General features: G+C 38.2%; 1 protein-coding gene across 5 annotated transcripts in view; it reads left to right on the forward strand.

Annotated features, from left to right (window-relative positions):
* ELOVL7 (ELOVL fatty acid elongase 7) overlaps positions 1-27,870 on the forward strand; it is an 85,460-nt gene that overhangs the window by 7,644 nt on the left and 49,946 nt on the right. The window contains exon 1 of one of the 5 annotated variants that reach the window (XM_017669164.3): positions 11,882-12,170. The exons of 2 other annotated variants lie outside the window; for them this stretch is intronic. The gene's annotated coding sequence lies outside the window, so the exon portion shown is untranslated. Of the gene's footprint in view, positions 1-11,881; positions 12,171-20,683; positions 20,706-27,870 lie in introns of those variants that run through there. 2 more of the 5 variants (XM_017669166.3, XM_073235928.1) reach the window with 2 other exon arrangements.

Here is a 27,870-nt window from a genome sequence, read left to right on the forward strand (position 1 = left end):
ATGGAAAGGACCTTAGAGGTCATTTTGGTCAACTTCTTCTACAGATGAGGAAACTGAGGCCCAGCGAGGCCAAGTCATTTGGCCAAGGACATAGCCTATTTAACAATGCAGGGACCAGAAACAAGTTCTCCTGATTAGGGTCCAAGTACTTCTCTAACTTACTCTTTTTTCTTCATTAGACTTAATTCTGAATATGGCTTTACTACTGAATTTTTTAATTTCCTAAATATGTCCCACCCCATCCTGTTCTATAAGTAACAACATTAATTATACTCCTTATACTTTCTTGTGGAATATGGCAGGGCAAGGATTATGCCTCCTCTATGTTACAGATGGGATAAGCAAAGAAACCTAACCCTGAACCAGGACTGAAAGTATAAAAGAAAAAAAATCTATTATCTTAGTAAAGATGACTAAACCATCGGCCCAAGCCATGCTATCCCATCCAACAAGCCCTTCCTGTCTACATTCTCTGTCCATAGTCCAAGTTCACCGCCTCAGGTGACTGCCTGAGAATCTCATGGAGGGAGTATCCGTGGGTCTGGGGAGTCAGGGGTGGGTCAGTGGAGAGCTGGCTCCCACTGCTCCCGCTGGGTATCCCCTAAAAATATCTGTCAGCCCGCAACCTTGGGTCTCTAGCTTTTTATCAGTAGACTGACCAAGGATGGTTGTTAGCTATCTCTAGATTCACAGGCAGATCTGTGCAGCTGTCACTCTTCCTGGTCCTTCTGTGCCTTCGTATGTCATGAAAACACTTAGCACATGCATCATCTTGGTTCTTATTGCAGCTGTGTTTGTATGTGCACTTAACTCAGTTTTAGAGACCAAAAATCTGAGACTTCAAGAACTTTAAGTGATTTTTGCTAAGGTCATCTAGGTGATGAGTGGAAACCTGGGTCTAGAATACAAATATTTTGGCTACACCCTGCTACTGATTGGATGTGGCTCTAGAATCTATCTGCTTCCTCATCTTTAGAGGAAATCATGGGGTGGGGAGGTGCGGGGCAGATAATTTTCTTATGAAACAGGACACTTGCAAAATTTGCATGTGATAGTATAGGATTTACATTTTAGTTTTTTCCCAAAAAGGCTTGAAATGCTCGCAGTGAAAATATTAAGCTCCAAGCAGAGAATGGGAAAATGGAGTTAATGTAGTTGTGATAAATGGAACACTAAAATTTAACTTTAGTGTTAAATTAAATTTAACTAAATTTACATGGGAGCTCATACTGAATGAGTAAGAAAATGTTTCCCTCAACTCTAATGGTTTGGTTTTTAAAAAGGAAAATATGAATTGTAAGGTAGTATTTTTTCCCTTTGAAATGCCTTGTAAAAGGGATTTGTTAAGTAGGCTCTTAAAAGGAGAACCTTGAAACTTTCAATAACAGTTTTGATAAAGATGGAAAGATCTCCTTTAAATTAATATTGGTTCTAGGTAACTTGTTTTTGTGGACATTAATAAAGGTAAACTCTTTGAAAGCATTTCTCCAAAATCTCCAGGGCTAGGCTAATAATATCTAGGTTCTCATAATGATTTGCAATAATAACACACTAAGCAGAGCAGGGCTTCCTAATTCTGAGGTTGGTCTATGGGTGGACTTGAGAAGGTCCACTAAACTCTCCAAAGCATCAAATTTGTAGATAGATGTAATGTCTGGGGCAGTGGTCCCTAGCACCATAGTCTCAAAGGTTGGAAACTGTTGATTTAGGAAAGCATCTGTAAAATGTTTAATAAGATTTAACTCACTGCGTACATGTAAAAGTATTAGCCTTTATTGTTAATGTTGAAATTAGGCATATAATGCTGACATGAACCAGTTGTGTAGACTATCCATGTTACAAAGACACAGTACAGATAGACCCTAGAAAAGATGTATCATCTCCTGCCCACATGGTAGCTTTATTTCTGAACTTTATTTAGTTCTGTAGGAAGAAAGGTTTCTACTTTTTAAATGTTAAATCAGTAGTCACTAATTTATGAAATAAAACTTTGGTTATTTGCTACATGCTAGACAATGGAGATGTACAAAACTAGAAGTCATCTCCTCTCCTCATTTCTTTATCTCATGCCCACATCCAAATTAGCAGCAGGCATGTCAGCTGTGTCCACAAAATGTATCCTGAATCCATTTACTTCAGTAAACTCCATCCTACTGTCTCCCTATAATCAATTCTCTACCAAGCAATGAAATTAATTTTTAAAAACATAAGTCAGATCATGTCACTGCTTTGCTTAAAAGCCTCTAATGAGTTTCAGTTTTGCAAGATGTAAAGAGTTCTAGAGATGGGTGGTGGTGATGTTTGTACAACAGTATGAATGTACTTAAATACAGCTGAACAATACACTTAAAAATAGTTAAGGTGGTAAATTTTATGTTATATGTATTTTACTACAGTTTTTTATAAACAGAAAAATAAACACTCATAATACTAAAAAAAAAAAAACCTCTGATGGTTTCCCTCTGGACCTAGTAGAAAACCCCAGCTCTTTAACTGTGGCCTTAGACCCTGCATACCCACCTCCCTGAATTGTCCAGCATAACACTTGCCCTTGTGCTCACCTTGCTGTTCCTGTGACGTACCAAGTTTGTTCCTGCCTCCAGGCCTTTGTCCTTGCTGTTGTCTCTTCCAGGACCACTTGCCCTTCATATCTTCTCAAATGCTCTGTATCTGTCTGACTACTCATCTGTTGCAGCCCTCTGCCCCTGATCACCTGTCCTATCACTCTGCAGTGTTTCATTTTCTTCCTAACTTTTGTCACCGTTTATCTATGTGTGCTCATGTTTATCTTTGTTTCCTTGTGTGTCTTCCCACAAGAAAGCAAACTCTATGAGAACATAGATCTTGCTGTATCCCTAGTGTCAACAAGAGTGCTTGGCACACAGTGTTTGCCCAAATATTTATCGAAAAAATGAACTGAGATGCGATGTGGTCCCTTCTGCCAAGGACCTTGCAGATCCTGATACTGAGTCTCAGCCTGAGTTGGGATGGTGAATAAGGTGCTGGGCAACCTCTTCTCTTGTTTTCGCATAGAGAGGGGGCAACTAGTTCTGCCCCAGATAAAATGATGTGAGGAAGGAAAAGGAGGAGAGAATGATGCTGGGGGCAAAAGAGTCAAAATCACATCAACTGTTTCCTTTCATTCAAAGATGGAGAGAAACTATTCCTTTCTTCCCTCTCCATGTAAAAGAGAAAACAAAAATATAGGTACATATCTATTGAGGTATGATAGATAATGTAGCTCAAGCCAAGCTTAAAATAAACATCATATAAGATAATGTGTACCACATTCCCAGAAATGCCAGAGTCCTCTGGACCATTTGTTCTTACAGGATCCATTATGAGCACTCAGTTGTATTAGTCAATAAGACTGTTTTGCCAAAATGAGACCAAAATCTTCCCAATCTTTCTGTCATTCCAACATTATCTCCTCTAGCATTTGTTTATCCCAATGACCATAAAAATTCTCTCTTTTCATCCTGCTGTCACACTACATGTCATTTGTGGATAACTGCACTTTCATGTTTATGCTTTTCATTAATATTTTTCGTGGTAAATATAGAAAAAGGTACAGAGGTTTATAATACAGATTTTTCTGTGTTTGAAAGGAAATCATATTCTATATAACCGGAAATATCAGATTTTCTGACTATGATAATAGTATATGCTGACTTTACAAATTATGAAAAACTTAAATAACAAAAAGCACAAAATGAAAAAAAAGCTTATAATAAAAAAGAAAACAGACATTACCCATAATTGCACCAACCAGAAATTACCTTTGCTAACATTTTGGTTAGTTGCTTTTCCAGCCTCTTGTAGGCCTTTTTTTAAAAAATTAAAGTATCATTGAAATACAATGTTATGTTGGTTTCAAATATATAACACAGTGTTTCTACAGTTACCCATATTATTAAATCCTCAATCCCTCTAGTGTGGTTACTATCTGTCAACATAGTAAGATGTTACAGAATTGTTAACAGTGTTCTCTGTGCTATACTACTGTCCCTGTAACCAACTTATATTGTGATTGCGAATTATTGTGTCCCTTTATCCCCTTCCCACCTCCCCGCAAACACCTCCCACTTGGTAACCACTAGACCCTTCTCAGTGTCTATGAGTCTACTGCTATTTTGTTCCTTCTGTTTTGCTTTGTTTTTATACTCCACAAATAAGTGAAATCATATGGTATTTGTCTTTCTCTGCCTGGCTTATTTCACTGAGCATAATACCCTCCAGATTCATCCATGTTGTTGTGAATGGTTGGATTTTGTTTCTTTTTATGGCTGAATAATAATAATATTCCATGGTGTATATGTACCACATCTTCTTTATCCATTCATCTATTGATGGACACTTAGTTGCTTCCATATTATGGCTATTTTGCAAATAGTGCAGCAGTAAACAGGGGTACATATGTCTTTTCAAATCAGGGAATTTTTTTTCTTTGGGTAAATTCCTAGGAGTGTAATTACTGGGTCAAATGGTATTTCTATTTTTAGTTTTTAAGGAACATCCATATTGCTTTCCACAATGGTTGCACCAATTTACATTTCCACCAGCAGTCTAAGAGGGTTCGCATTTCTCCACATCCTTGCCAGCATTTGTTATTTCTTTTCTTTTGTATAATGGCCATCCTAACTGGTATGAGGTGATATCTCATTGTGGTTTTAATTTGCATTTCCTTGGTGATTAACAGTTTGGAGCATCTTTTCATGTGCTTGTTGGGCATTTGTATTTCTTCTTTGGAGAAGTGTCTGTTCAGGTCATCTGCTCATTTCTTAATCAGGTTATTCATTTTTTTGAGTGTTGAGGTATCTGAGTTCTTTTCATATTTTGTGTGTTAACCCCTTATCAATTAAGTCACTTATGAATATATTCCCCCATACTGTAGGGTGCCTTTTTGTTCTGCTGATGGTGTCCTTTGCTGTACAGAAGCTTTTTAGTTTGAATAGTTCCACTTGTTCATTTTTTATTTTGTTTCCCTTGCTTGAGGAGATGTGCCCAGGAAAAAGTTGCTCAGTTTTATATTCAAGAGACTTTGCCTATGATTTCTTCTAAGAGTTTTATGGTTTCATGACTTATATTCAGATCTTTGATCCATTTCTAGTTTACTTTTATGTATGGAGTTAGACAATAATCCAGTTTCATTCTCTTACATGTAGTTGTCCAGTTTCCCCAACACCAGTTCTTGAAAAGGCTGTCTTTCCCCCATTGTATATTTATGGTTCCTTTATCATATATTAATTGGCCATATATGCATGGGTTTATGTCTGGGCTTTCTGTTCTGTTTCATCGTTCTGTGGGTCTGTTCTTGTGCCACTATAGGCATTTTTTAAAAGGTTGTCAGTTCTTCTTGGGGAAGAGAATTGGCAACTATTTAGATGAACAAGAACCATCTCCTAGTGTACTTAAAAAAAACAATAACAAAACCTTATAAGCATTTTCAACATGAAAATTTTATTTCTTCCTTTTTAAAAAACATGTTATTGATATTTCCAAACATTTATAAAAGTAGAGAGAATAATACAGTGATCACCCAGGTTCATGATTGATCTTGTTTCATCTGTAAATATTTCAGTATATCTCCAAAAGATAAGGAGTTAAAAAATTACCATAATACTATTATCACACCTAAAGAACTAAAAATAATCCACTAATGGCAATCAACAGGATAGTTTTAAGTTAATATAATCAATTTATGACTAAAGGGGCAGGAGTGTAGACAGCACTGGCTACCAAGATGACATGCAGTCTATTTGACAAATTTATATATAAACAGCTACGAGAAAAGATTAAAAACAATAGAAATGTACTTGGCAGTGCTTATCTCATGTAGATAAATATTATGTTGTTAACCAATCTGACAGTATATTTCAGTAGGTTGCTATTTCTTTATTGTCAGTGTTTAAAACACAGTATCCACCTGTACCAAATGAATTTTCAAAACTTATCCATTTTGGGGGCTAGTACAGGGAACAAATGTGAACTGGATATGTAAAAGTCAGCCATTTGAAACGTTCGCATAAGGTCCCATTTAATGTATGGGTACATTTAATACGTTTTCCTAAAGCCATGAATACTTTACCTGAAGTGGAATAAAAATGAAACAATGTTAGGTATATGCTCTGTTAACTTAATCAAGCAGAGCAAAATCATTTATTCTTAGGGATTACATCAGTAATAGAAATAATTTTTGTGCTTTTAAAGGTACATAACTTCTAAAGAAAAAATAAGCAAAATCTTGAAATTGTCTGAATAATTTATTCCTGTTTCAATTGTGAGAATTCTGGGAGCAGCAACAAAGTATCCTTGGCCCAGAGACTAGTTTATCAGGAATCAGAGTGCAAGGGGAGAGTGAAGGGTAAATGGAGTCCAGGTAACGAAGTCTGCCACCAGGAATTCCAGCTTTGCAGATTGCTGGAGGATTCTGAAATGAGAAAGGACCTGGCTAGAGGTGCTTTGAGCTGGCAATTCAGATTGCTGGTTTGTCATACTGTCAGTAGAGAGGGTGTGAAATAGGAGAGGTTGATTCCTTGGTCCAGCACATACCTGGACAGGTGTCTGTCTGACTTTCTGGTTGGAAAGGAATGAGAAGGGCAGAAAAAATGAAGGAAAAGTGAGAAAGAGGAGGTGTGGATGAGGGAAGGATTAGAGGCTAAGGTTTGTAGCCTGGAGACATGGTTGGATTGTGGTGCCAAGATTGCTCTTAGGGAAACTGGTTCAGGGGAGTATTTTGGTTGAGATTCTGGAAATTCCTTTGTTTCTTGGTAATCATTGCAGACTAAGTGAGCAAATTGCATGTTTATTTGTAGAATTTGTAACTTTTAACCAAGATGTGTCTTCTAGACAATTCTATTATGATAGGGCAGTTAGAGATGTGGCAATTGTTGAGACATTTCGAAAATCAAATGGTTAAAACTCATAATGGTACATAAAGTCAGAATAACTTGAGTTACTCTCTCACCTCTTCTTCCTGCTTCCTGCTTTACATGGAGGAAAAGCCATAGAAGTTATTTAACTATCTGATAAAACTAGAAAGAAAATTATTTATTTGAATACCTAGTAAGACATTTGTAAATATTCTCCATGGTGACTTGTATAGGGTAGTCATTATTTTAATCTTCCATTAACCAACATTATTTGTTGGTGCTGAACTATTTGAAAGATCCATAGCTTGAAGGGGCCTCCACTGAGGCAATATTGAATTAAACTGTATTTTTTCCATCCAGATAAAAAGGGTGGGGAAATGTTAGTCTTTCTAAATTGTTGTTTCTGGAATCCTTATATCAGACTTATTTAACTTAAAATTAAGTAATGCTCTTTAGCAATACTATATTACACATGTATTGTATTTTATATACATTATGCATCAAATCACTTTGTCTACTAGTCTAGGAGTGTAACTGCACTTTCCTTGGGAAAATCTTTTCTCTGGTTATAATAAACAAGTTATAAATTTTGTTCCAAACTGAAGATGTCTTTTGTAGACATAGAATAAATGCATGTTATGCCAAATCTCAGTTTTTAATTTGTTAAACAAAACTATGACACCTTAATAACAATCATTTCATTAGAGCTGAATAAAAAAGGTGGTGTAGATAACTCAGATGCTATTTATTGTGACATTTCCATACCCCAAATGCTATTGAAAGTCAGTAAGAAAGCAGAGAAATCATCCCTGAGCAGTGAAAACAGTGTTGTGAAGTCCACTGAGTAAATCTGTATTTGACTCACAGGGAGATTCTCTAGTTTTTAATCACAGCCCATTTAGCATTATTTTAAACATTCCAGCATCATTGGTTATCTAATTTCCCATCCCATACCAGATTAGAGATAGCGAATCAGAATGAGTGGGATCTTACAGAAACAGGAATGCTGGTAACAAACGGTTCAGTGGCTAACAAACTGATAGGGAAGAGATAGGAAATCTACTGAAAGCAGACACACTTATTTGAGATGCCTGGCAATGTGGAACTTTTTAATGCAGGATAAAAGTCCATAGCCCTAGACATGCTTGGTTCCAGAGAGCACTTCTGTGATACTGCTGCTCTTAATAATAATCCTGAACCATCCAGAAAAGTTCAGTGTAGAAGTCAATTGAAATCTTTCATAAAATGCTTTACATTTTTTTATCAGAGGCACTTTTTAAAGTGATCACACATACAGATAAGCATTTCAGTAATTTAAAATGTTCACTTCCATGAACACTACATTCCTGGATAAGGCTGAATATCTGAACTGTACCCACAAATAGAAGGCAGGAAGAATTAACTTAATCTTACTCTTGGTTACTTTTCCTGTCCACTTCTCTTTGAGGACCATTTGTTTTCCTCTTAGGGGCTCATCTGTCTATTTTATGGATGTGTACTATTATGCATATGTGTATTATAACACTTTCCCTATGTTCAAATCTGTGGTGGGAAAGACTTTCATGATCTTTGTTCTCACTAGAATTCATCAATCCACATGACCTACCCATCCATCTCTGGGTACCATCTCCCCATCATGGTGGGGCTGCATGCCTCACTCCTTCTTCCTCCTGGACTGACCCTATTGCTGCCAGTTCTGGTTTGTTTCAAAGGCAAGATATTTGAGGCCAGTCAATTCCACCCTTCATCCCATTCTTGTAAATTCTTGGTTACTGCCTAAAAGAGAAACTCACATTGTGTGTCACAGTCTTGCTGTTGTCTGCTCCTAATGTTAACCACACTTTCAGTTCTGCCCTTTATCCTTTGAAACCTGTGTTCCATTGTATTCACTATATCTTCTATCCTCTACCCCATCGCTTTCCAAACATAACAGAATCATGGCTCTTTCCCTTACCGCATGCCCAGACACTGCTTCTGAGAAGGTTCATCCACTCATCCACCCAACAACTATTTGAGTGTTTGTCATTTATCAGGCACTGTCTCAGGTGCTAGAGAGGTAGCAATGCACAAAATAGACGAAAATTCCTGCCTTGAAAGAGCTTATATTCCAGAGTGTTACTGAGGAGTTGGGGGGATCAGACCACAAGCAAATAAACGTAGACTATTGGTGAAATATATATATATATATATAAATATCAATGAAAAGTGCTATGGAGAAACTAAAGCAATAAAGATAAGGAAGAATGTGTTGGTGAGGTGGTGAAGGTGATGTTTGAGCAGAAATCTGAAGGGAGTGAAGCAGTAGCCATGACAGATATATGTAAAAAGAGAATTCAGGTTGTGGAGAATAGCAGTTTCAAATGCTTTGAAGCAAGAGGATTTCTCGATGTGCTCAAGGAAGGGCAAGGAGCCTAAGCTGTCTGAAGGTAAGTAAGAAAAGAAATGAGGAGGAGGAGAAGTCAGAGAGGTAGTCAGGGTCCAGATCATGTAGGGCCTTGTAGGCCATTATGAGAAATTTGACTTTTAGTGTGAGTGAGGTAGGAAGACACTGGTGCAATTTAAGCAGAGACATGGCATGACAGGTGTTTCATGTTTTGATTCATTTCGTTTTTCCTTTAATGTGAAGAATACATTGTAGAGGGAAAAAGGTGAAACCAGGAAGACCAGTTGAGGTAAGTCAGGTAAGGAGCAATGGTAGCTTGGACCTCCATTGGAGTAAAAAGTGACTGAATTCTAGAATATACCTAGAAGATAGAATTGTCAGGATTTGCCAATGGATTTGTTATAGGGGTTAGAGAAATGGAAGCTTTCTCCCAAATTCAGAGGTACTGCATGTCTGGGTGGTCTGGTCCCATCTTCCCATTGCCACATCTGAATCAAATGTTTGCTTTTTTACTTTATGGGAAAATAAAACTGTCCTTTTTTGAATGTCTCCTTCTTGCATTTTGTTGTCTGCCTTTTGCAACCCTCTTTGTCATTTTCCTCTTCAGTCCCACATGCAGTGTGGACTTTGGCGTCAGACTCCTCCACACTCTGTCCCACACCTGCTATGGCTCTAGAACTCTTTCTGGTGCCAACCTAGGAGTAGTCTTGTCAGGCACATTTCCTTGTCTGACCCAATTGCGATAACGTCTACAACAATGTAAACACCTCCTTTCATAGTCAGTCTCTGGGCCTTATCACCTGGAAGTGTGCCAAGAAGAAATAATTAACTAACATCCCATCTTCCAAACAGCTCCCTCTCTTCACTCTGAGAATGACTTCAATTTTCTCTTAAGCTCTCAGCAATATACTTTTTTACTTCTCTATTTACCTGGCAAAGTCCTAATTCCAGATTCACCCTGCAGTCATCCTCTGTTCACCTACCCAAGCAGCTGAACATTATTGCATAAAATTGGGTAAAATAGTGAATAGATAATCTGCCAATTCATGGTTTACAGTCTCAGCTAAATTCTGACCGAAACTGCTTAATCCTTCATTCAGTGACTCTCACCCTTGGCTGCATAATAGAATTTTCCAGAAACTTTAGAAAACCCCAGTGCCCAGGCTGATTAAATCTGAAATTCTGGGGAGGCACTCAAGCGACAGTATTTCCTAATGTTCTCCAAGTGATTCTGATGTGCAGCTTTAAATTTCTCTTTGAAGGGTTTCTCCTCATGTCTTTTTGGCTCTTCCTTTTTCATCTTCTTTGTAAGATTTCTCCCCTCAGCCTGTCCCTCATAAATCATGGTATACTCCAAGGGTTTGACCATAGGCACCATTTTTCTCATAGATCCATTAGTGTGGTTTTATTCACCATAGATATGAAAGCTTCCAAAGCCTGTATCTTCAGCCTTGACCTTCCTCCCAAGTGCCTGCTGGACATCTCCGCCTGACTCTTCTTCAGGCTTATCACAATGGGATTTATGAATTCCTTGCCCCTTAACTCTATTCCTCTTTGTGTTCCAATCTCATCTGGTGGCACCACCATGCACATAGTCTCCCAAGCCAAACCAGAAACTTTAGTCATGCTACCCTGTCCATTTATTCTGTCTAGTGAATCACCAAGTTTCTCCTATAGTGCCTCATAAGTATATCTTAAATTTGTGTCCACCTTCCCTGCACGTAACTGATCTCTGCCATTGCTGAAACCTTTAAGCATTTTTCTTTGGGATGATTACAGTTAAATTTTAGTTGGTCTCCCTGCCCTAAGGCCCACTCCCTCACATTCATCCTGCACACAAGTAGGTCACAACACTGGTTTAAAACCTTTCAGGGACTCCCTCTGCCTATAGCTCCAGCTATAAACTGGGGATGGGGTGGGGATCAGGGTGGTAGGACACTGGTAGAACTATCTGGTTGAGCTCTTCTGCATAATGTACTTCTGGAAAGCATATATAAATTAAGCTTTTGAAAGCTTCCCTCTGCTGGCACAATGTATTTTCTCACTATTCAATTCCCTCGTTCCTTGGCACATTTGCACATCCTGTTATCTCAAAATGTTCAGTTCCTACCAGTCATTAAGCAATAGCTCAGATATCCTGTCTTTCAGGAAGTCTTTTTATCATTCACATCTTCCCTAATTTACTCACTGGTATTTATTGGACATCTTCATTGTCTCAGGCAGCCCATAACATCCCGAAAGGTGGAAGATGAGAACATACTTGGGTGTATTAGAGCAGTGCTCCTCAGACTATCTGTGGTGGTGCACCAGTTGTTTTTTTATTTGTTTTTGCTCTATCATGGACAAATAAGTGATCCTGTTGCACATGATTAAAATGCAGTTTGCGCCATGTGTGACTCACCACGTTAACTCAGCAACACCCAGACTGGTCCATGCCGTGTTCAACAAGTATCCTGGGATGTCACAACAATATAAAATTGCCATAAACATTCTAAGTGTTTACACTTGATTTCTGGACTTGCGTTGTGCCAGAGTGGTCATAAACCACCTGTGCCTCAGCACAAGTCCCCAGGCCACCTTTGAGTCATGTGGCACTTTACTGAGGGTTAGCTGTCGATGCCATTCTAGAAGAGGGGACAGCTTATATCAGGGAATTAGGAGACCACAGTTTACCTGAATTGTTGAGACATGAGGGGAGGAGAAATCTGCTAGAGGAGGGTAAAATCTTTAAAAATGAGAGCTGCTTACCAGCCAGGTGAACAAGGCTTTTTAGCCATGAGGAGAAGTTGGAACATGGAGAGAGGGAAGATGGAATATGAAGAGAAGTTGGAACATGGAGAGAGGGAAGAGCGGTCTGGGACCACTGAAACCAGGACTGCAGGAGCGTGGTGAAGGGGGCTGTGCTCAGGTGAGAGGTAAGGCTGGAGAGTCAGGTGTGGTTGATAGTATTCACTCAGCATATACTTTCTGAAAATCTGCTGTGTGCTGGATCCTTTCTCGGCTCTGGGACTAGAATCCAAGCAGAGAGAGTTTTTGCCCTGGTGGAGCTTTGAAGGGTTGCTAAGGGTAGCCAAAGAGTTCTGCTTTTTCCCGCATGCAGCTTTGAAGGCTTTTATTTGCACCATGGCATGGTCAGTGTAATCCTTGAAAAGATGACTGGTGGATTGTGCAAAATGGATGGTTGTTGAGTCAGAAAAGTGAGTTGAGAGACCATTACAGTAATCCAGGGAAGAGATGATAAGGGTCAGGAAGCAGCAGTCAGGGGCTGGAGGGTGGAGGTTAGGACGGCTCCTGTAGGGTGTTGTGCTCACCTCCATCATAGAATTGCTCAGCAGGTTTCTGTGCTTGTGGGCAACATGAGAATATGTACCTACTTTTCTCTCCTAAATGCTTGGCCCAGGGCCTACATGTGGAACAGGCTCAACAAGCAGTTCTTAAACTGAATAGAAAGATAGTCTATTAGTTCTACTGCTGGCATAATAAATCACCACACACTTCGTGGATCAAAACAACACAAATTTATTATCTCACAGCTGTGTAGTCAGAAGCCCAGGTTGGCAGATGGCTCTGCTCTGTGTTTCACATGGTGCTGGCTGTCTGGGCTCTTGCTGGAAGGCTCTAGAAGGAATCTGTTTCCAAGCTCATTCAGGTTGCTGGCAAAATCTAGTTCCTTGGGGTTACAGGACCGAGGTGCCTGTGTCCTTGCTAGTTGTCAGCCAGGAACCACCCTTAGGGCCTAGAGGGCCCCTCTCCAGTCATTGAACGTGGGCCCCTATGTCTCAGAGCCAGCAATGATTCACTGAATATTTCTGTCTTCCTTTTCTGCCACAGCCCTTTTTTTTGTTTTTCTCCAGAGACAGTTCTCTACTTGTTAAGGGCTCATGTGACTCCTCAAAACTCACCTGGATAATCCAAGATAATCTCCCTGCTTTAAGGTCCATTACATTAACCACACCTGTAGAGTCACTTTTGCCATGTAACATAGTCACAGATCTCGAGGGTTAGGCATGGACATTTTATAGGGACTGGGGGGGAGCATTATTTAACCAACCATATTAGAAATTATCCACCAAGTCATGTAGGGGTTATGATCATGATTCTTAGACACTTACACCTTCTGACACCTCCCATTTGTACAGGGAAGTAAGTACAAGGAGACTAAGGCTTGCCCAGTGTCAGAAGGACATGGGAGCAGAGGTAGATCACAGCCCTTCAGTTACTACTACTTTCTAATCATTGTTTTATCCATCTCCTCCATTCATTCTTTCAATCTGTAATTCAGTCATTCCTAAACATTTAAGTACCTGCTTTCTTTTAACAGTCTATGCTAAGTTGGAAAACGAGGAAGAGAGCGATTTCTATCAGCCCATTTTTAGTACATTGAAGTCTAGATCAAATGTTCTTAAACCTATGCCATCTACTATGAGTTTTGCTTGTGTTAATGATGTTTTCTTCCCTGCTTAGTGAATAATTTATTTTTAGTATGTTGTGTCTTCAAACCCTATACCAAGGATTTAGCAAATGTGTGTATTATGATCATTGCTGCTTGGTTCACTACCTTCTATGTTTGGCCATAAATTTAGGAGATAATAATATTTATTACTACTTTTTAAATTTTTTTGACTTTAAATAAGTAACCAATGTTACCAATTTCTGATTGATCCTTCCAGAGACACTCTGTACATATACAAGGAAGTATATATCTTGTACCTGCTATTAATGATATATTTTAGCAATTATTCTGTAGAAGCACAGGTAGGGGTACTCCATTCCTTTTTACAACTACGTAGTATTCCCTGATAGGAATATACCACTTTATTAGCAAGTCTCACATATTGGTGGGCATTTGGGTAATTTCTTTTGCTATTAAAAAACTGTTGGAAAAAATCTCATATGTGTACCTTTCCCACAAATATTAAGTATTTTTGGATCTTTTTATTGCCAAACTGCCAAACTTTTCACACAGGCTATACGAATCCACATTCCCACCAGCAATGTGTGAGTGCCTGTTGCCAAACTATGGGCTTTGCCAATCTGATAAGTAAAAATGGCATTTCATTCTAATTTAAATTTGCATTTATCATGTTACTGAGTAAGGTTGGGCATCTTACTGTATATATTTTAGAGTTATTTCTGTTTTCTTGTCTATAAACTGTTCATACCTTTTATCCATTTCTCTTTTGGGTTATTGGCATTTTTCTTACTAATTTGTTGTCAGTCTTTGTACATAAGGAAATTAGCCCTCCAGGATATGAGGTGCATGTATTTTTTCTTTCTGTTTGATTTCTCTTTTGACTTTGTATGCTTAGGCTTTTGACAGGCACAAACATCAATTTTAAGTGGGCACATTTAATTAATCTTTGTACCTGTGATTTCTGTGCTTTGTGTCATGGTTGGAAAGTCCTCCATTTCAGTAGTTTAAATAATCATCTCAGGCTTCACTAAGTTTTCTTGGTAACTTTTAATTTTGAAATACTTATAGACTTACAGGAATTTACACAGTACAGAGAGATCCCACGGACTTTCTACTCAGTTTCCTCCAACCACTTGATGCTTTTATAATTTCATTTTTACATTTAACTTATTGAGAGATTTGAACTTTATTTTGGGATAAAATGAGATGTGGATTCCAATTAATTTTTTTTTCAGTTGGTTACCCATTTGTGCTAATACTTTATTGAATAATATATAGTTTCCCCAATAATTTAAAATGCATATTATCAATCATGTACTAAATTCCTGTGGATATTGGTCAATTTTTAAAAATATTTAATGTGTCATAACTTGAAGAGAAGCTGAACTGTCATTGTATAGTTTTCCAAGAGCTACATGTTGAGATGACGAGTGCTGGCCTTGTTTCAAAATCCTATTATGTTATAATTGACCTGTTGGTCTAGAATTGACTTTGTGGTGTTGTGGGTTGTGCTGGGGTGCAGGTGAATACCATTCATTCATTGGCCTTTCAGAGTTCGTCTTAATAGTGATCCCAATCTATTAAGGTAAAGCATTTAGACTATGAGTGCTTAAGGATAACCATGCAATTAATCCTCACAAAACCTTTCAGAGGGATGTATATTATCCCATTTTGTAGATGGGAAAGAGACTCAGAAAGATGAAGATTGCCCAGACCTCTGGTCAGAGACTAAGCCAGCAGAGCTCAGACAGGTTTCTGGCCTTGTGATTAGTATTACCCCACACTATTCCAGGACATGTCTCAGATATGCCCAAGATGTTTCTTCACCACATTGATCTCAGATAAAAATTACTGTAACTTCTCGGTTGCAGTATAACTTCACTGTTCCATCTCTGCTTTAGCAAAGCCTAAAAGCTTTCTCCATGTTTAGTTCCTACCTTTCAATGAAAAGGCTAAGCAAGGACAGATGTCTTTTTCAAGGTTTTTCTGACTTTATTCTGGGAAAAAAAATGCTTATCTGTTTATTTAGCTATCTGTTTGGGGGGAGGGTAGATTCAGATAATTCTTAAATTCCCTGCTTTGTGATTCTAGATATATATTCTTTTATCTTGGTAGTATTTTTCATAGTTTTATGTTCCTGTATAGCAGGCAGTAAAGAAAAGCATTTTAAGAATGACAAGTATTTTCATGTGGATTATTTAGAGGTAAAACATGCTAGACATTCTTAAATTCAATTAAAAAGCACATGTGTTAGGGGAAGTCATGTAGGCTTGTTATTGTATAATATAACAGTAGTCTTGACTTAAGTTCATTATTACGTTAACTTGGTAGCTTATGTTTAAAGGCCACCGCTTAAATGTCTGTATGTGCTCTGAGTTTAACATTATCAGTTTACACACCCTGTAAGGTCCTCTTACAGTTTCCAGTTCCCAAGTGTACCCCATGTGAGGCTTTTTGTGAGTAGGGGTTTTAGAAGTAAAGAAGATGAGTCTCCAGCTCTGAATTTTTACTTACTGTTAAGAATTGTGACTAACAGAGTAAGGTCGTCAGGTGATTCTGCTCACTTATGCTGGAAGCTGTGTCTGTGTGGGGTCTCCATGGATAGCCTTGAAACTGGCCAATTTGGATACCTAGATACATAAATCATTTGGTTTGGTGGAGAGGAGTATACTCTTATGGTCTAGTGAGTTAGTGCAAGGCCAACCACACCCACAAAACTGGTTCATAAACTAGAATTCTAAGTCATTCATTTAAAATTGGTCATACATGTAGACAAAGCCCAGATTGAGAAAATGTGCAGGTGATAATCCTGCTCAGGAGATCCAGGTGTAGGTAAGAAGAATGGTAAAATGAAAACAAAAAGAGCTTGGCCAATTCCATTCTATTCTCTAGAGATGATTCTGTTCTTTAAAACCTTCATCCACAACACCCTTCTATCCAGCACTAGAAAACCCTGGTAAGTACTTCACCAACTCTGTTTTAGAGACTTTGAGGGGGCTCCCAGGTTCCAGTTTGCATTCAGTTTTATATTACCTTCCCTAATTTCAACAGAACCGTCATGATCTGCTAAAAGTTTATTCATCACATAGTTTCTTTTTTTATGAAGGGTGGTACCCAATTATCTGTAGACTGGCTGTCTTTCATTCCCAGTCCATAGGATAGACAGACCTCTTCATGCAGACTTTCAATTCTGTATTAACCTTCACTATGGGAAGGTGGGTGGTTGACACTTCCAGTTTTTCTCCCCGAATTTGGAGATTTACCCCACTGGGGAACCTGAACTTTCTATTCCTGAGTCTATCTTTACTTTCTGAGACTTTCTACATGGTGGGCTAGTAAGAGTAGTAATAATGTGAAGCACAGGCGATCTCAGGTTTAAAAGTAGGTCTAATTATTGTTAAGTAATCAGAGACAGCTGGAATACATTGTATTAACTTTCTCTTATTAGATATTCCCAGCTTATGTTTCTGCAGGATACTTTCTTTTTCACCACCAAGGTCCTATTTATCCTTTGAATGGTCTGCTCAGACATGACTTCCTCCAGGGAGACTTTCTTGATCTCTGCCCATGACTCTAGCTGCCAGGCTAGAGTAAGTACCCTCCTTTCTTTGTGCTAAGGCACTGTAGGCTTATTGTTATTGTAGAGTATATCTATATATTATAACTGTTTACTTGTATATGAATTCTCCAAAAGGGCAAGCACTCTGTTAGTCCACATTTTAAAAATAGTTTTGTCAAGATAAAATTTACATTCCTTACAATTAACCCACTTAAAGTGTATAATCTGATAGCTTTTAGTATGTTCACTGAGTTATAGAGCCAGCACTGCTATCAACCTTAGAACATTTTCTTCACCCCTCAAATGAACCCAATATCTATCAGTAGTCAATCCTCACTTCCCCCCTCCTATTCCCCAAGCCTGAGCAATTATCAAGCTACTATCTGTCTCTACAGACTTGCCTATTCTGGACATTTCATGTAAATGAAAGCAGGTAACGTGATCTTTTGTGACTCACTTCTTTTACTCAGCATAATGCATTCAACGTTCTCTCACGTAGTATGAATCAATACTTCATTCCTTTTTATTGCTCAATATTATTCCATGTGGATATACCACATTATATTTATTGGTTCATTAGTGGATGGACATTTGGGTTGTTTCTACTTTTATATATTTATAGGCTATAATAAATAATGCAGCCATGAATACTTATATCAAAGCTTTTGTATGGGCACATGTTTTCAGTTCTCTTGGGTATACACCTAGGAGTAGAATTGTGGGGTCATGTAGTAATTCTATGTTTAATATTTTGGTGAATGGTCAAACTGTTTTCCACAGTGGCTCCAGCATTTTACAATCCTGTCAGCAATGTATGAGTGTTCCAAGTTCTCCACATCCTTGTCAGCACTAGTTATTGTCTGTCTTATTGATCATAGCCATTATAGTGTGTGTGGCAACGGTGGTCCATTTTTGAGTCCCCAGCATAGGGCCTACTATGCTGTTAATAAATGTCAGTTGGTTGGCTGAGTCTTTTCTGCCATCTTGCTCTCGTACCACCCTCTGCACTGTGAAGTCATAGTAGCTGAGCATAGAGTCCTGTTGAATTTCAGTATTGCTTTGGAACATAATAACTGTGACCAGGAGCAAGTTACTTCTCTCACCTTAGTTTCCTGATAGGTGACATTAAGATAATGATACCTCTTTCATAGGGTCACTAAAAGGGTTATATAGACAGTGTGAATGAAAGGCCTGGCACAGAACCCTTGATAAGTGTGTGCTGTTGTTATTCTCCTAAATAATTCGGGGAACAACTCACTCAAAGCAGAGGCACCGGTTGATCTCAGATGCCCCTATTGCACTGCCTGTGGTATGTGGTTTCAGCTCCCTTTTCCTCTTCAAAGAAACTCCATGCACATGTCCTCACCAGATCTGTTAACACCTGTTCACTCTTTGAGCAGTACTTCCAGATGACTACTGATGCATGACAAAACTGATTGTCATCTGTTGTTCTCTTCTTCCTTATGAATTTTACTTGAGCTTTAACCAGCCCATTTCACAGATTGTTTACTTCTATTAACTCATTATTAAGATGATAATCTTTTCAATTTAAAAAAATTCAATCAAGACAGCCTTTTAATTGCAAAAATCCCCAATAATAATCCCAGGTTGATGTGGGATGACTTGGGCAACTGAGAAAAGTCTTTCCAACCTTTGTCAGAGGAAAGGTTTGCTTTGCTTAGCAGAGCTTGTTACTGCCTTGCTTTTGAACCTTTTGGTTAATTTATGAAAGCAGAGGAATTGCTTTTATCTCCCGGGCACTGTGGCAAATTTCCCATGGCAGGAAATGTTTATTCTTACAGATCTCATACATAGTGGTCACAAGGGAGACGCTGGTATTTTGTTTTACTTGTTTTTGCTTCTTTGGGATTTCGTGATTGTTTCAGTGATTTTACCTGACAGCTAAGTCTCTAAAAGAACTAAATGTGGCATACTTGCCCTTAGGTCTTCATTATTGAGCCCAGTCTACCTGTCCAGCTTCAGGTGCTGCTTCTCCTCTTTATGGATCCTTCTGTAGTACAACTAGACAAATGGTCTTTGAACAAGTACCATCTGAAGTTTCCAAGTCCCCATTTCTCTTAGTAGAAAAATGTGCTAGGAGCAAAACCAAACAGTTGAAGACATTTGGGATTGGGAGGAGGGAAGTGGACAGGTGGGGTATAGCTTGCTGGGGGAAAAAAAGAGAGGTTTTAACATTAGAGTAGTAGGGAGTGGTGAGAAGTAAACTTGAATGGAGGGTGGACTAAGATAATGGAGCTGAGTATTGGGACTTGATGTGATATATGACAGGGCATCACCATAGGTTCTTGGGAATGGGAAAAAAGTGGTGAAAGTGATATGTTAGGATGACTTTTTTTTCTGGTAATAATATTAACCTTAAGTGTGCATTTAAAGGAAATGAGGCTGGAGGTAGGGGTTATCCAGACCCAGTTGTAAATACAGGTGTGAAGCGGGGTTCTGGTTGTTAGCAGTGAGAAGGGGTAAGGAAAGGTTTCCCCTAAGAAAAGTCAGAGGAGTTTGTAATGGCTCAAAGGTTAGAGATGAAAGAGCAGAGCAAAGATGATCGCACTTTTTGGATCAGAATTAAAACCAAGCCATTAACATCAGAGGGTGTTGGATAAGAAGGCAACTGGTGAAAGGTACAAGTTGGGCAGGGTGTGTTCCTTTTGGGATTAGTCAGATTTCCTGTGGCAGTGGAATGCCCATCATTAGTGTTCACTGGCAGTTGGAATACTGGACTCCACCTGGGGGAAAGGTTGGGGTTCAGAATGTAGATGTGGGAGTCCTTACCATAATGTGGGAGCAAATAGGTACCAAGAGGAGGCGCCATGGATTCAGGGGAAACCCATGGCACAGGGCTGTGAAGAAATCCGGCAGAACAAAGTGATTAAGAGCTGAAGGATGGAAAGGCATAAGGGTAGTTAGAAGAGTGCTGTGTTCTGAAAGCCAAGGTCAAGGTTTCAGGAGGAAAGAAGAGGTCAGCCATGTGAACTGCAGGGAAATCAGGGCAGATAAGAACCAGGAAAAGCCTTTTGTTTTAGCAAGAGAGAAGTCCCTAACCTTTGTGTGCAGCTCCAGTGAGAGAGGACACTTTTAACCAATTGAGATGCTTATCTGAGGACAGTCTCTCTCTCCATCAGCCGCCACTTAGAGATGCAAGGGCCCATAATGAAACACAGTGTCAGACCCGCTCAAGAACAGCCCCTCTTCCTTGTGCATCATCATATGTCTGTTCCCTCTTTCTTTTTTTTTTCTATTTAGATTGAGTGGCTTATCTGCTCCAGCCTGCTGAGGGGCTTGTCATTATTGCAATTGATTACCAATACAGGCCACAACCAGTTAAACTTTTTGTCTGTCACAACCCATGTTTTCTGATGAAAATTAAATATATGCCAAACAGTAAGTTGGGCTCTCCATTGTTCAAATTGATTGGCAAGAATCCCTTTGTGACTTTGTGCTCATTCCTTTCCCTTCAAGGTAAGTTTTTATTGTTTATATTTTTTTACTTTGGTTTTTTCTAGGACTTGTTTTAGATAAAGATTGAGACGAGGTAAATAGAGAAGCATTCTCATTAGAGCACAAAGGAGAGCTAGGGTCATAAGAAGAGCAGGATGACAGTGGTGGCTTGGGGGAAGGGGCTTTACAGAGTTAATGAAAAGAGGTTGCATTGTTACTGTTCTTAAAACCACAGCTCAGCCGTCTAAGAACTACATGAATGATGTTTGCGTGAGAGATTTAAGGTCAACACATTTAACATAAACATGATTCAGCGTTAGATCCCTAAATTTTATTTTAGAGGAGTTGCAACACCACGGACTCAGATGATGGATTGGAAGAAATCCAATAAATATTGCATCTGTCCAATATTCATAATATTAAACATGTAATATAATTAAATATATTACTCTGTATATTTACAGAGTATGTATATGTATATATACTCTATGTGTATATATATTTTAATTTAAGTGTATTATGTCTCCCTTTAAGCCATGAAGATTTGGTTAAATGATCATAATCCAAATAAATAAAATTCAACTAATCTTATTCCTAGAGTACTTATTCCTTAGTACAATTGACGTTAATGAAAACACATTCCTCAAGTTCTTCAGAATCAAATCCTATTAAAGGAAATCTTTTTATAAGAGCAAGTACATCCTTTGAGTAAAAGTCAAAAGCACAAACAGTACAATTGAACAGCAAAGAGTTGAGAAGTTGACCTTGGTATGTGAGTTATTTGCAGATAAATATGTCTTATTTGCTTTTGCTTCTAACTTAAATTTCAAGCTGAGAAAATCAGGCCTTCCTGCAAGCCAGTGCAGTAAAATGTGATCATTAGCTATGATAATTACTTTTATTTATTTATTGATTGATTAATATCACAGGCCAATTAGATTAGATGTCAGCCATGAAAAACTGACCTGGTTATCCCAAAGCACAAGAGTGGAATATCAGTACTGGGTACATATTATGCTGTAGAATTGACTATAATTTGTGTAATTTAATAGCTGACTCAGCTGAATAAAATATATGGTAATGGACTAAAGTATCTTCAGTTTTGGACAGAATATTTCTAATGTCATGAATTCTCCACAGTCTCTAAGCCAAAAGTTTAGATAAGCAATAGACAACAGCTAAGCAGTAGGCCTAGAAAAAGCCATCTGTGAGAAAAGCCTCTAATGAATGAATGAACTCACCTTTTCCCTCCCCTTCAGTAGACCTTCTAATACCAGTGTCCTCACCCATGAATGTGAAATGAAGGTGTGTGTTAGATTTTTTTTTTTTTCGGTAAAATCTTAGGCACTTCCTGTAGGGTGGCCTTCCATGGGCACTGCCTGTGTACTGCTGCTTGTCCTGACACAGCCACAGCTGAAGTGACCTTTCCTTGCCTCACTTCTCTTTGTTTGTTCTGCCCTCTGAGTTTACACCTCCCTTTAGGCTTCCTTAGACTCAGGCTCCACTTTCTAGGGAACCCAGACTAAAACATGGGGATATTAGCTATTAACCCAAATTTCTGCCGGTAACAGTTCCATAAAACTAACTAGCCTGAATGCCTGGGTGACTGTATATTGTAAATGCATCTATCTTTTTTTTAAATTAAGATATCATTGATATACACTCTTATGAAGGTTTCACATGAAAAACATTGTGGTTACTACATTCACCCATATTATCAAGTCCCTTTAGCACCCCATTGCAGTCACTGTCCATCAGCATAGCAAGATGCCACAGAGTCACTACTTGTCTTCTCTGTGCTGTACTGTCTTCCCCATAACTTCTCCCACAATATGTGTGCCGATCATAATGCCCTTCAATCCCCTTGTCCCTCCCTCCTCACTCACCCTTCCCCTCCTTCCCCTTTGGTAACCACTAGTCCCTTCTTGGAGTCTGTGAGTCTGCTGCTGTTTTGTTTCTTCAGTTTTGCTTCATTGTTATACTCCACAAATGAGGGAAATCATTTGGTACTTGTCTCTCTCTGCCTGGCTTATTTCACTGAGCATAATACCCTCTAGCTCCATCCATGTTGTTGCAAATGGTAGGATTTGTTTTCTTCTTATGGCTAAATAATATTCCATTGTGTATAATACCACATCTTCTTTATCCATTCATCTACTGATGGACACTTAGGTTGCTTCCATATCTTGGCAATTGTAAACAGTGCTGCGATAAACATAGGGGAGCATATGTCTTTTTGAATCTGGGATCTTGTTTTCTTTGTGTAAATTCCTAGGAGTGGAATTCCCAGGTCCTGTTTTTAGTTATTTGAATACTGCTTTCCATAATGGTTGAACTAATTTACATTCCCACCAACAGTGTAGGAGGGTTCCCCTTTCTCTGCATCCTCGCTATTGTTAGTTGTTCCTTGTCTTTCCGATGTTGGCCATCCTAACTGGTGTGAGGTGATATCTCATTGTGGTTTTAATTGTGTTAAATATTAATACATGGCACAGAGAGGATCCTAGGGGCCCTTCCCAGGCTGGGCCAAATGTCTTCTGTAGTTCTGTCTCAAAACATTTCCTTCATTCTATAAGAAATGCTTCATTTCATTCTCTTAAGGACCTAACCCTCGCTTTAAAATTTATTTGTGTTAACAAGCATTGGCTTAAAACAAAACCAGGAAATCGTAGCACAGTGTTTCCAGTAAGTGTGGTTGAAGGGCCACTGAAATGAGATTGCCTGTGGGGGAGGCCCTAGAGGTATGCCTTTTCAAAAGTACCTCAGGAAAGTCTAATGCACATTAAAGTTTAAGAATTACTGTCTTATTCTAAGCAATAATGAAATTGTTTATTTCTATTATCTAGCCAACATGAGTTGCAATTCAATGAGTTGACTTACTTGTTTGTTGCTTGAGTGGTTAGGTAATTGTGTACTTGGAACAAGGCCTTGGTAGATAGTTGTATTGGAGGATTTAAGGCAGAATGAGACCTGTGGGTACAGATATACCCAAATAAGGTTTATGTGACCTAGAAAAGGTGTTTTCTTTCCTTCTGTTGTGCCAAGTACCACTCTGCTTGTTGGAGCCAGAACTCCAGTTAAACTGTATTCATCCACATTGTGCTAAACCAGTGTTTGTGGCTTGTCTTAGAAAACTGAGTGGCCATTATACTTTTGTGCTGATGGAATACTTTGAATTTCCAAACAGCTGAAATGTAAATGCACTTTAGAAACCCAGCTGCTTGTAGGTTGTTACAAGTGTTAAAATAAGGGCTTTCTCTTGCCTGCTTTCCAGTTGTGCCTGGGGAATCTTCAATTGGGGCTATGGTTTTCTTATTTTCCTATTTTGTTTTGATATCCTGTGAAATTAGAGTTCTCTTCTCAGGCATATACACACTCACTTATACGATTTCAGCCTCTCTTCCACCAACAGCTTTCCCTGGTTCTACAAATGTATTCAGGATGTTTTCATGTTTGAAATAAATCTGTTTCCACTCTATGTCCTTTCTCCTTCTTCCTATAAATTAGTATCTTAAATAACAGGCAAGCACAGAATGGGAAAGAGCCCAGAAGTCAGTTAAGGTGAGTGTTGGGTCTGACTCTTTTTTGGAAAAATACTTCAGTGCTTCAGTTCTCACATCTGGAGCAACTCTTGGTGTCCCTCTACCTCAAGGATAAAACTGATGTGTATCTATACTAACTACTTTCAATGCTTCCTCAATCCTTAGAGATCTGGAATTTGATTTATACCACTCAACTATGCAGTATACTTACTAGTCTACAAATAATTTGCTGGTTTTAGACTTCAGTGATTCTTTTTCCCTTCATCCTAATCCACTCAACACTGGAGAACTAGTTTTCTTCCTTAGCTTCTTTCACACTACCAATACTAGCTTTTGGTCTTAACTTTCTTTCTTGCTTGCTTTTTTTTTCTTCTCTTTCCATTTAAAATGGAATTTTCAGACATACACAAAAGTAGAAATATACGATTACCATCCATGTACCATCACCTATCCTCAAAAATGATCAACATTTTGCCAGTCTCTTAACATTAATTTTTAAAGAAAAAAATCATCTTGTTCTCATAAAATAGTACCTATTCATTCTAGAGGATTTAAGCAGTGGAGGAAACCATGTTTTTTCTTTAAATAAATTACCCCAAATCCAACCACACAGAAGTAACCATCATTGTCATTATTATGTCAGTATAACTCCAGATGTCTTTCTAGGCATACATACAGATAAAATGTTGGTTCTGATTGGCTAGCTAGACAGATGTGCTTTTACAAAATTGATGAATATATGCTACCTGTAAATAAAAAGTATTAAATTTAATTCTATTTGACTTTAATAAAAGAAAGTGAAATGAACTTGAAGAACTTGTTGAACTTCAAATAAATGTTTTTCCACTCAGACAGATCTCTTAGGGAGCCCTTATAATTATAAAAAGCAATTGTGAAAAATATGAAAAAGTCAGAGTCATTCTTTTAAAAAATGTAGACAATTTTAATTTTAGGCCATATTAATTGACTCACTCCTATAAAATATGATGATATTGGCATCTCACATTTCTTTTCCTTTCTCCCCACCTTCAGATTTTTTTCAGTTAAATTAATTTAATTTGGGGAGGCAGTGTATCATAGTGTTTAATGGAGGCTGGGCTCGGTTACCAGACCACCAGTGTACTTAACCCCTTATGTGTTAGTTTTTGTTATCTGTAGAGTAAGGATAGAGTTATTGGAGAATGTAAATAATCTAATTGACATGAAGAATCCACTGTATAATAAGCATTCAGTAAACATTATTTGTAATTACATATTTATAAGGATTTATAATATTTACATTCTGTTCAGTAATCCTAATACTCTTTCTGCATCTAAATGAACTGTGTCCACTACTAAGCAGTCTTTTAAATGGTTTCTCCACTCCTGAATTATTTTTTGGAATCATCTGTATACTGGCTTGATTTTGTCATCATATAGTTTTTTCAAGAAAACTGGTGGATGTTATTGCCACTAAATTCTTCCATTTTTGAAAAAACATTTCTACTGCCTTTGTACTTGAGCAAGATCTTAGGTATAATTTCCTGAGTATAATATTTCCTGGGTTTTAAACTCAAAGCATATGGAGAATTTCCTTCTGTTACTTTAGTTACATTTTTTTCTTGAGTGGATTCTTTGTCTGCTATGTGTTCTTGCTTTACTTTTTTTCCCCCATAATCTATTTGTGAAAGTTAATAATAGTCATTTTTCTCACTTTATGAATATTTGGGCACCTCTGGTCGGACCATCTATTTGCTGTAATATAATATGAGTGCCTTGGTGTCCCTGCCCGACAGTATTCTTGAGCTCAGTTTGTTTTTCTCAGTTTGAGGGCTGAGAATTTCAGTTTATACCCATTTTTCCTATAGCATGAGAACATCAAAGGTGAAGGAAAGAAGAATTCAGCTGAGGCAGATTATACCAGAATTGTCCTCTCACTTTTAAAGTGTTGCTAAATAGCCATACCAAGATTCACACCATCCCAAAGGTGTACCCCAAATGCAAGGGACACTTTAAGTCATCCTTGTATGTTCATAAATTAAGTGTGGAGCCTCCATCTTCAGAGTTTGTTCTGTTGTTCCATTGCCCAGATGGAGAAGGGCAAGGATAAGATTATTAGTTCATTTGCTTCTCTTTAGATTTGGGGGTATTTGTGAGAATTCTCAGGCTCTTTTGCATCAACGAAACATCTGGGGAAGAGGTCATTTTTGGGTCAGAGGCTTTGCCATGTTATGGATGCCATTCCCGTCCACGACTTTTGAGATTGAGAAAATCTGTGTCCCTTCCTCATGTGGTTGCTTCTGTGAAATCTTGTGAACATTTTTTTTTTGCCGTTTATTTTACTTTTTTCAGAATTTGGAGTGAGATTCTACCAGGCACTCTTCTGACTGTTGCTTCTCTATGTTTCTCCCTGATTCCTCCTTCTGTTTCCTAAACATGTATGTTCTCTGAAATGCTGCCCTTTGTCATGCTTCTTCCTCTATTATTTATCACAGAAATTTATTCTGCTCCCATATTATCACCTTTCTTAAAAATAATTAATGATGACCTTTCCTGAGCTCTGATTCTGGATGTTTCTCTAAGATGACTGAACATTTTCTTTTGTATCTGTTTGTTAGGGCTGCTATAACAAAGTGCCACAAACTGGGTGGTTTAAATGACAGAAATAAGTTCTGGAAGCTAGGAATTGGAGAGCAAGGGGGGTTAGCTGCTTTGGTTGCTTCAGAGGGCTGTAACAGAAGGATTTGTTGAAGGCCTTTTTCCTTGGTTTGTGGAAGATCTTCAAGTTCATATGCATTCCAAAGGTGTACACCAAACGCATCTGTCTCTAAATTTCCCCTTTTTATAAAGACATCATCGTATTGGATTAGGGCCCACCCTAATCACTTTGAGCTTGATTTACCTCTGTAACTCCAACTAATGTTAGAACTTCAACATATGAATTTTGAGAGGATGTAATTCAAATCATAACATTTGATTATTCACACCACCAATATTTTCTGCTACATGTGAGGCACTAGTATAGGCACTGGAAACACAAAGATAATGAGGCTCAGTTTCATCCCTCTTTGATGAGAGGAAAGATAAGAGTTAATAAATAAGCACTTGCAATATTATACAGTAAGTTTGTATATATACAAATTGTTGTGATAGCACCATAGTGGGGCACCTAATTCTGACAGGTTGAATCAGGGATGACATCTCAGAGGAAGTGATGCTTGTGTTGGATCCTTCCCAATAGGATACAATAGCTGCATAGTTGTTCTCCTTGCTTCCACACCACACCTCAGTCTCCCAGCCCTGGACTTTACCAATCAATCTACTTAATCCAGTTAATCATTCCAAGTATTTCTTTGGCTAAGATATTACCTGGGTGAGAAATCTGTAGTGACTCCTCATTGTGAACAGAACTAACTCCAAAAAATTCTTTAGCCTGGCTTTTGATTCTTCCCCAGTCAAGTGCCACTACTGGAATCTTCCTTTCCTGTCTTGATCTTTCTGTGGTATCCTCCTTAATTCTATACATTACCAAAGTGGACTAAATGTTCTAGAAACATACCTGGAGCTTTTCTATAATTTCATCAAGGCAGAAATTTTTGTTTTATTTTCTATTATATTACTGGCATTTAAACAGTGCTTGGCATATAACAGATACTTAAGAATAT

Source organism: Manis javanica, chromosome 1 (assembly GCF_040802235.1).
Source record: "Manis javanica isolate MJ-LG chromosome 1, MJ_LKY, whole genome shotgun sequence".
In the NCBI taxonomy this organism is placed as follows: Eukaryota; Metazoa; Chordata; class Mammalia; order Pholidota; family Manidae; genus Manis; species Manis javanica.